The sequence below is a fragment of the Otolemur garnettii genome, unplaced genomic scaffold (genome assembly GCF_000181295.1).
Source record: "Otolemur garnettii isolate 467f Iridium unplaced genomic scaffold, OtoGar3 scaffold00097, whole genome shotgun sequence".
NCBI lineage: Eukaryota > Metazoa > Chordata > Mammalia > Primates > Galagidae > Otolemur > Otolemur garnettii.
The window spans coordinates 440,066-449,187 of NW_003852492.1; positions in this window are offsets into that span (position 1 = coordinate 440,066).

The following is a 9,122-nucleotide window of genomic DNA, read 5'->3' on the forward strand; positions in this document are numbered from 1 at the left end:
AATAAAATAAAATACCTAGGGCTAATTACTGTTAGCTTTGGGGGGGAGGTAGACTTTTTTTTTGACACTGAGGGTGGACTAATTGGACCATAATTAGTGGAAGGTCTAGAGTTCCTAGAGGAAGGTCTAGAATCACATTGAATTCCTCCTTAGAGGGATAGAACTTCCTTTTTGAAAAGGTAGTATTAAGGTCTAAGAATGTGAACACATATTGTTATTTGTGTAGTGCTATTCATTCCTCTCCTGAGATTTTTTAACTTAATCCTGGAAGTCCTTAACCAATTATAATAGTTTTTTTCTCTTTATTCTCACAATGATTTTGGTTGCTTTGATTAGATGTTCTGCACTGGGTTTTATTTTTATTTTTTTGTAACAATAGCTCATCTAAACACTTTTTCTGAACTTCAAAAGTTTTTCTTCTAAAGATAGAATCCCATTTTTAATGAACTTAAAGTAGCAAAATCGTTACTTTCTTTCATTCCTTTAGCAAATAGCTATTGCCAGAGTGAAGGGGTAGATAATAAATATTGAGCCTTGTTATACATGGGGATATGGTTTGCAGCAAAATTTTCATTATATTTGGAGTTTCAAGGGATGTCAGTGTTTATGCCATGTCTCCAATTCCAAAATTCTAGAAGTCTGAAATCCTTAATAAAATTTGGATTTAATTTTTTAACTTTAATTTTTCTTTTTCTTTTTTTGTAGTTTTTGGCCGGGGGCTGGGTTTGAACACACCACCTCCAGCATAAGGGGCCAGTGCCCTACTCCTTTGAGCCATAGACGCCGCCCTGGATTTAATTTTTAAAAGAAGAAACAGGGTCAAATCAGACAGCCACATTTCCAGCCTGGACAGCTATATGAGGGCAGCTCCTCCCAGAGAGGTGGACATCAAGGAGGAGCCCTGTGAGGGTGGGCTGTGTGGGATGAAAGCTGTGTAGGTGACTGGCATGGCCCTCAGGTGATGATGTCATGGAACAGGATGGCATTACTCCAGAAGGGAGAAGAGTAGAGGCCAAGGAGGGAAGCTGGAGGGACCCTATGACATTTAAGGGACATGCCAAAGAAAAGGATGCTGAGGAGATAACCACAGAGCCACAGAAAAAAACAGGAGAGGGGCAGTGCCTGTGGCTCAAAGGAATAGGGCACTGGCCCCATATGCCAGAGGTGGCAGGTTCAAGCCCAGACCTGGCCAAAAACTGAAAGAAAAAAAAAAAAAAAAACCAGGAGAGTGTGGTGTCCTGGGAGCTGAGGAGGAAGTCCTCGGCCAGTTGGCCAGACTCAGTCTCAGTGCAGTTTTAGGCGTGAGCACTTGCAGAGAAGTGGTGACAGGGAACTGAGACAGCTGGTAACATGCCCACTCCCCCACAAAAGGGGCTTTGGGGAGAATGAAAGGGAAAAGATGTGTGGGCCTCACTGAAGTGAGGGAGGAGCAAGAGGGGGAGGACAGCAGAAACCCATGGGGGAGAAAAGCAAGCCCAGCCAGTGAGCTGAAGAGGAAGGGCAAAGCAGTGCTGAGACACAGGAAGGAACTGCCAGGGGCATGGAGGAGGGACAGACAGGCCCACATCCTGTGTTAACCCTGTGTTTACCCTGCAGGTAGCTCCTTAATTAACAGGCAGCCCTTCCCCAGCACAGACATCCCAATCTAAGGGTCAAAAGGGAAAAGGCTTCTGCCCAGAAGTTCCTCCCTTCAAGACAGCAAATGCTGTGTTTATTATGGAGCTGAAGGGTTCCCCTGTGTTTCCACAGGCTTCACGTGAGCTCTGTCTTCCTTGGCATTGCGCAGAGCCTCAGCACCCTGGCTGGCCCAGACTTGGCTCTGTACTTGGCTCTCAGTCAAGGCTCCTGCAAGTGCTCTCTGCTCTTGCTGGAGCCTGAAGGGAATCCCTTGCCCTCAGGGAATTTTCTGTCTAAGAAGATGGCTAAGCAGCCAGAGCACAAGCTCCTTAAAACACAAGGTACCTGGCTTGGCGCCCATAGCTCAGTGAGTAGGGTGCCCACCCCATAAACTGAGACTGGCGGGTTCCAGCCTGGCCTGGGCCAGCTAAACAACAATGAAAACTACAACCAAAAACTAGCCGGGCATTGTGGCAGGTGCCTGTAGTCCCAGCTACTCGGGAGGCTGAGGCAAGAGAATCGCTTAAGCCCAAGAGTTTGAGGTTGCAGTGAGCTGTGATGCAACAGTACTCTACCCAGGGCAACATAGTGAAACTCTGTCTCAAAAAAGAAAACAAACAAACAAACAAACAAAAAACACAAAGTACTATAAACATTTAGGGGAAGGAGACAGGAAGGCCTCAGTTTAAGAAAGGCTTCCCTGAAGAAGCTACAAAAATGAAACTTGCCAGAAGAAAGGGACATTCTGTCGAGCAGAGTTGGTCAAAAGGGGGCCAACTGGGTTGAGGAAAGAGAGGCACTTGACAGAGTACAAGGCCATGACAGAGTACTTCACGGAGCAGGGCATCCTCTGTACCTTAGGGAGACTCGGCTAATCCTTGCAGAACACAGTAACCAGGCATCATAATCTTGATGAAGACAGTGAGCACAGAAATGTCACACAACCTTACCAAAGTCGCACAGCTAAGGCATGAGTCTTGACTGTGAGCCTAGGCACTCGGCTGCAGGGTCCTCCCAGGATAGGCAGCTTGGCTTTGGTTGGCTGGTGAGAAAAGGAAGAAGTCATAGTGGAGTGGGAGATGATGAGCCTTAGGAGGCCCAGGCCAAGTCCCTCCACCTGCCAGCCTTTCATGCATGTACACAGTTTGGGGATAGTGTTTATACCAAGCTGGGTTGTGGAAGAGCGCTGCTGAGGCTAATACAGCAGAACCTCCAAAGCTAACCCCTTCCTTCAGTTGACCTAAGTTTCAGAAACCGGACATGCACTAAGTATGTGTATCAGTATAGGAGGCCTAGTTCCCTATGCTGACCAATTTGTTACAGTCCCTGGGACATCAACTTGCAGAGACTCTCAGTATTCGTATTTCTTCTGTGGTGTAACAAGCTCTGGGAAATGTTACGTGTTATATTCCCCCCTTGGGGCCTCCCAGCACTCATCAGAGTCTCAAGAGCGCTAAGGAAAAGGAGGCAAAGGGATCACCAGAGACTTCCCAACTGCCTACTTCAGTCCAGACTTTCTGCAGCAACCCTGTGAGCACCTGCAGGGCTTTGCACAGCGCTGTGCTGCAGTCACTGGCTCGGAGCAAAGTGCTGGGCACAGACCCTGGACGCTGGTCTTCAGGACATGGCCTTCCAGCCCCACCCAGCACCCACTGCGTGTGACTATGGAAAAGTTGTTTAATCCATCTAAGCCTGGCAGTGACTGTAGCTCAGAGGGTAGGGTGCCGGCCACATGCACCAAGGCTAGGGGGGTTGAACCTAGCCTGAGCCAGCTAAGGCAACAATGACAACTGCAACAGCAGCAACAAAAATATCCGGGCCTTGTGGCGGGCACCTGTAGTCCCAGCTACTTGGGAGGCTGAGGCAAGAGAATCGCTTAAGCCCAAGAGTTTGAGGTTGCTGTGAGCTGTGACAGCACAGCACTCTACCAAGGGTGACATAGTGAGACTGTCAAAAAAAACAAAAACAAAAATCCCTCTAAGCCTCATATTTCTCAGTTGTATAAAAAGAAAAAAAGATATGGAGACCTTCCTGGCAGGGCGTTGAGGAGAAAAGAAATGGGAGTTTCTTTTCCTCGTTCCCACGTGGAAGAAAACTGAGCTTCCTAGCGGGTTTCTGGGAACTCAGGCGTGAAGGCTCATCGCGGCCCGGCGGGGCTCGGTGGCGGCCCCGGCTGCGCCTCGCGCACAGGCCGGGAGCCGGGAGCGCCGCGGGTGCCCACCGGTCTGGGGCCTCGGGCTGCCGGGTGCCCTCGTCCCGCTCGGCCCAGGGTCCTTCCCCGGCGCTTTCTAGGGCCAGGCGGGGCCGCGGAGGAGGGCGGCGCTCTGAGTGGCCCGCGGCGCTTCCGGGGAGCGGGCCCGCGTTGCCGCCCTTCCCGGTGGGACCCGTGCAGCCCGCACTGCGGCGGAGCCCGCGAGCAGGTGAGCAGTGGCGGGAGCGCGGGGACGCGGGCGCGGGCGCGCGGGGACGCGAGGGCTCCACGGGGCTGGCACGAGGGGCGGGGCAGGATCTGCGTCCGGGCGGGCCTGGCCCTAGCCGTGCGGCCCGTCTGCCCCTTCGCCAACGCCTTCCCCTCTCCTACCCCTTTTACCTGGCTACTGCCAGTCCCCGCACCACGGGAAAGAGGTCACATTTCCGTGCCGCGGAGAAGCGGCCCGCGGGAGACTGCTCTGGCTTCTCTGGAGGGGCCTGGCTGGCTCCGTCGTTTCCAGCGCCGCAGTGTCTCAACATTCTCTGCTCTGGTCCCAGCCTCTCCCCCTGTTCTTTGGATTGTCCTGGAGGTGATTCAGCAAGCCGGTGGCTTCGCTGGGGTTAAGGAACTATCGAGGCATTACACCACACTCATGTAAGGAACTTCTGCTGCCGGCTGAGCAGGCACTGTGCCAAGGACTAGGGTGACAGCGGTGGACGGGTCAGACTTGGCCCTCTGTCCCAGGCAGACAGGTAGATTGTGTTTGAGGAAACACATCCCTGAAGGGCAACTGAGAGGGGCAGTGTTTACTCCAGCTAAGACACCTAACCCAGGGGACACAAGTGTCAGGAATGACTCAGGAAGCCACACCTAGCTTTTTCTTAGACTTACAAAATTGATATATAGTTGCACAAATTGTAAGTGCACAGCGTGATCATTATTCACAATATGAACATTTCCCCTGCAGCTTGATCAGCTGGCTTCTAACTTTGCCCATTTTCGGACTTTCAATCCATAGTCTCTTAGTACTCTTGTGTATGTGACTTCTTACACTCCGTATGTTGTGTGTAGCATTGTTCTCCTGGAGATGTAACACTCCACCGTGTGGCTAGACCGCAGTTTACTCTACTGGACACTTGGATTGACAGACGTAGTTGGTTGGGTCCACTTAGGAACCACATAGTTGGGGTTATTTTGAATTCTGCTGCTACAGACATTCATATGTTTGTGTTTTGGTGAACACATATAAACACTTTTGTTGAGTATATTCCTAGGAATAGAACTGCTGGTGTGTGTTCTGCGTTAATATACAGTGGCAGACAGCTTGTAGTAGCTGGACACACTACCATCTGTGTGTATGAGCTCCTCTCCCTTCACATCCTTACCAGTACTTGGTATTATCTCTTTTTTCACTGCAGCTATTCTGCTGAGGACATAGTAGTGATGGATTGAGCTTTTTTTTTTGAGACAGAATCTCAAGCTGTTGTCCTGGGTAGAGTGCTATGGCATCATAGCTCACAGCAACTTCTAACTCTTGGGTTCAAATGATCCTCTTGCCTCAGTTTTTCTATTGTTAATAGAGACAGAGGTCTCGCTTTTGCTCAGGCTGGTCTCGAACTTGTTAGCTCAAGCAATCCACCTGCCTCAGCCTCCCAGAGTGCTGGGATTACAGGCGTGAGCCACTGCTATGCCTGGCCTGGGTTGAGTTGTTTTGTTTTGCTTTGTTTTGTTTTTATGCAGTTTTTGGCCAGGGCTGGGCTTGGACCCACCACCTCCGGCATATGGGGCTAGGGCCCTACTCCTTTGAGCCACAGGTGCTGCCCTGGGTTGAGCTTTTAATCTGCATTTTTGTGATAACTTACGAGCTGCCTTTTATAGTCTATTGGTCATTTGATTATCCTTTTTGGAAGTTCCTGGTCAACTCTTCTGCCCATTTTCTAACAGGTTGTCTCTCTTTTTCTTACTAGTGGCTAATAATTCTTGAAATGTTTGGGATATGAGACAGTTATTGGATATCGCGTTTTTTATCTCTCACTAGATTGCCTTTTCAGTCTACTAATGATGTCTTTTGATGAACAGAAATTCTTCATTTTAACATTTTCTAATTTATAATTTTTTTCTTTATGGTTGTCTGATTGTAAAAAATCTTTGCTTGGCTGGGTGCCTGTAGCACAGTGGTTACGGCGCCAGCCACACACACTAAAGGTGGTGGGTTCAAACCTGGCCTAGGACATCTAAACAATTGCAACAAAAACAAATAGCTGTATGTTGTGGTGGGCACCTGTGGTCCCAGCTACTTGGGAGGCTGATGCAAGAGAATTGCTTAAGCCTAAGAGTTTGAGGTTGCTGTGAACTGTGACGCCAGGGCACTCTACTGAGGGTGACATAGTGAGACTCAGTCTCAAAAAAAAAAAAAAAGTTTGCCTATCCCAGTCAGGAAGAGAAAAGCTCTATTTTCTCACATTCACATTTATATCTACTGTCCAACTGAAACTATTTATTTGGTGTGTGACGTGGGTCAGGGTTTATTGTTTCCTGTAAGGTGACTGACATTGACAAAGACTTCAGTGTGGCCATTGTCACAAATCAGGAGATTATACTGAAGTGCGTCTGTTCTTCCCTCGACTAGTCTGTCTGTCCTCCAGCACCAATATCATGCTGCCTTCATTACTGTTGCTTTGTGGGAAATCTTTATTATCCTGGTAATGAAAGTCCTTAACATTATTCTTCAAAAGCTGGACATATTGGTACACACCTGTAGTTCCAGCCACTTAGAAGGCTGCATAATGATGATCACCTGAACCCAGGAATTTGGAACTGTAATGTGGAATGGTCCAGCCTGTGAATAGCTACTACATTCCAGCCTGGACAACATAGCAAGACCCTGTCAAAGAAAAAAGACAAGGAAGGCAAGAAAGAAGGGGAAAAAATCTTAAGTATTTTTCTTTTTCTTTTCTTTTCTTTTTTCTTTTTTTTTTGTGAGACAGAGTCTCACTATGTCACCCTCAGTAGAGTGCCATGGAGTCACAGCTCACAAAAACCTCAAACGCTTGGGCTTAAGGGGTTCTCTTGTCTCAGCCTCCCAAGTAGCTGGGACTACAGGTGCCTGCCACAACGCCCAGCTATTTTTTGTTGGAGTTGTCATTGTTGTTTACCTAGCCCAGGCTGGGTTTGAACCCACCAGCCTCGGTGTATGTGGCTGGCACCATAACCACTGTGCTACGGGCATGGAGCCATAAGTTCTCTATTTTTGAGTAGAGGTAGGGGTTTTTTGTTTTGTTTTTTTGAGGCAGAGTCTCATTCTGTCACCCTCAGTACAGTGCTGTGGCATCACAGCTCATAGCAACCTCAAACTCTTGGGCTCAGATGATTCTCTTGCCTCTGCCTCCTGAGTAGCTGAGACTACAGGTGCCCTACACTGACACCTGACTAATTTTTCTATTTTTAGAGTTGGGGTCTCACTCTTGCTTGGGCCAGTCTTAAACTCTTGAGCTCAGGCAATCCACTCACCTTGGCCTCCCAGAGTGCTAGGATTACAGGTGTGAGCCACTATGCCCAGTCTACTTATTTATTATCGTTCTAGAGGTCAGAAGTCTAGAATTGACCCATAGGGGTGCATTCCCTAGGGAGGCTCCAGAGAGAATTCTGTGTACTGGCCTTTTCCCGCAGCTGCTCACACCCCTTGCTTGAGGCCCCACATCACACCGACCTCTGCTTCTTCTTCTTCTTTTTTTTTTTTTTTTTTTGTAGTGTTTGGCCTGGGCTGGGTTTGAACCTGCCACCTCTGGCATATGGGGCTGGCGCCCTACTCCTTTAAGCCACAGGCGCCGCCCCGACCTCTGCTTCTGTTGTGATAGCTCCTTCATCTGACTCTGATCCTTCTGCCTTCCTCTTAGAAGCATCCTGTGATTACATATGGTCCACCTGAATAATTCAGGAAGACCTCCCCATCTCAAGGTCTTTAACTTCATCTCATCTACAAAATCTCCTTTTGCCATTTAAGGTAACATATTCATAGTTCCATGGATTAGGATATGGACATCTTTGGGGGCCATTGTTCTGTCTTCCACAGATAGTAATTTCCATTTACCGGAATAATATGAATTTTTAAAAGGTACATATTCTTATCATAGGCTTTAGAACATTCTCTATATAATAGAAATTAGAGACCAGTTTGATATTGGATACTACTTAGTATACTTTGGATTTTATACAGCAAAACTTTATAGTATTTCCTTTATATTAATTCCTACATGTAATATTAGGAAAGTATTCTAGAAAGCACTACAGGTATTATGGGGCTTCTTTTTAAAAGAAACTCATCACTAATTTTCTTTCTTTTTTTCTTTTGAGACAGAGTCTCACTTTATCACCTTTGGAAGAGTGCTGTGGCATCATAGCTCACAGCAACCTCCAACTCCTGGGCTTAGGCGATTCTCTTGCCTTAGCCTCCCGAGTAGCTGGGACTACAGGTGCTTGCCAGAATGCCCGGCTGTTTTTTTGTTGTTATTGTTGCAGTTGTCATTGATGTTTAGCAGGCCCAGGCCAGGTTTGAACTATCGGTGTATGTGGCCTGTGCCCTAACCACTGAGCTACGGGTGCCAAGCCTTCTTTTTACTTTTTTTTTTTTTGAGACAGAATCTCTGTCACCCTGGGTACAGTGCCATGGCATCATAGCTCACAGCAACCTTAACATCTTTTTTTTTTTTTATTTTTAGAGACAGAGTCTCACTTTGTTGCCCTTGGTAGAGTGCTGTGGCATCACAGCTCACAGCAACCTCCAGCTCTTGGGCTTAGGTAATTCTCTTGCCTCAGCCTCCTGAGTAGCTGGGAATACAGGCACCTGCCACAATGCCAGGCTATTTTGTTTTTGTTGTTGCAGTTTGGCTGGGGCCAGGTTTGGACCTGCCACCCTCAGTATATAGGTCTGGCGCCCTATTTACTGAGCCACAGGTGCCGCCCATTTTTTTTTTTTTTTGAAACAGAGTCTTAACTATGTCGCCCTGGAGAGAGTGCCGTGGCATCACAGCTCATAGTAACCTCAAACTCATGGGCTTAAGAGATTCTCTTGCCTCATCCTCCCAAGTAGCTGGGAGTATAGACACCTGCCACAACACCCAGCTATTTTTTGGGTACAGTTGTCATTATTGTTTAGCAGACCCAGGCCGGGTTTGGACCCACCAGCCTGGGTGTATGTGGCTGGCTCCCTAACCACTGAGTCACAGGCACTGCCACCCTCAAACTCTTGAGCGCTAGTGACCCTCCTGCCTCAGTCTCCTGAGTAGCGGGGACTACAGGTGCCCGCCACAACACC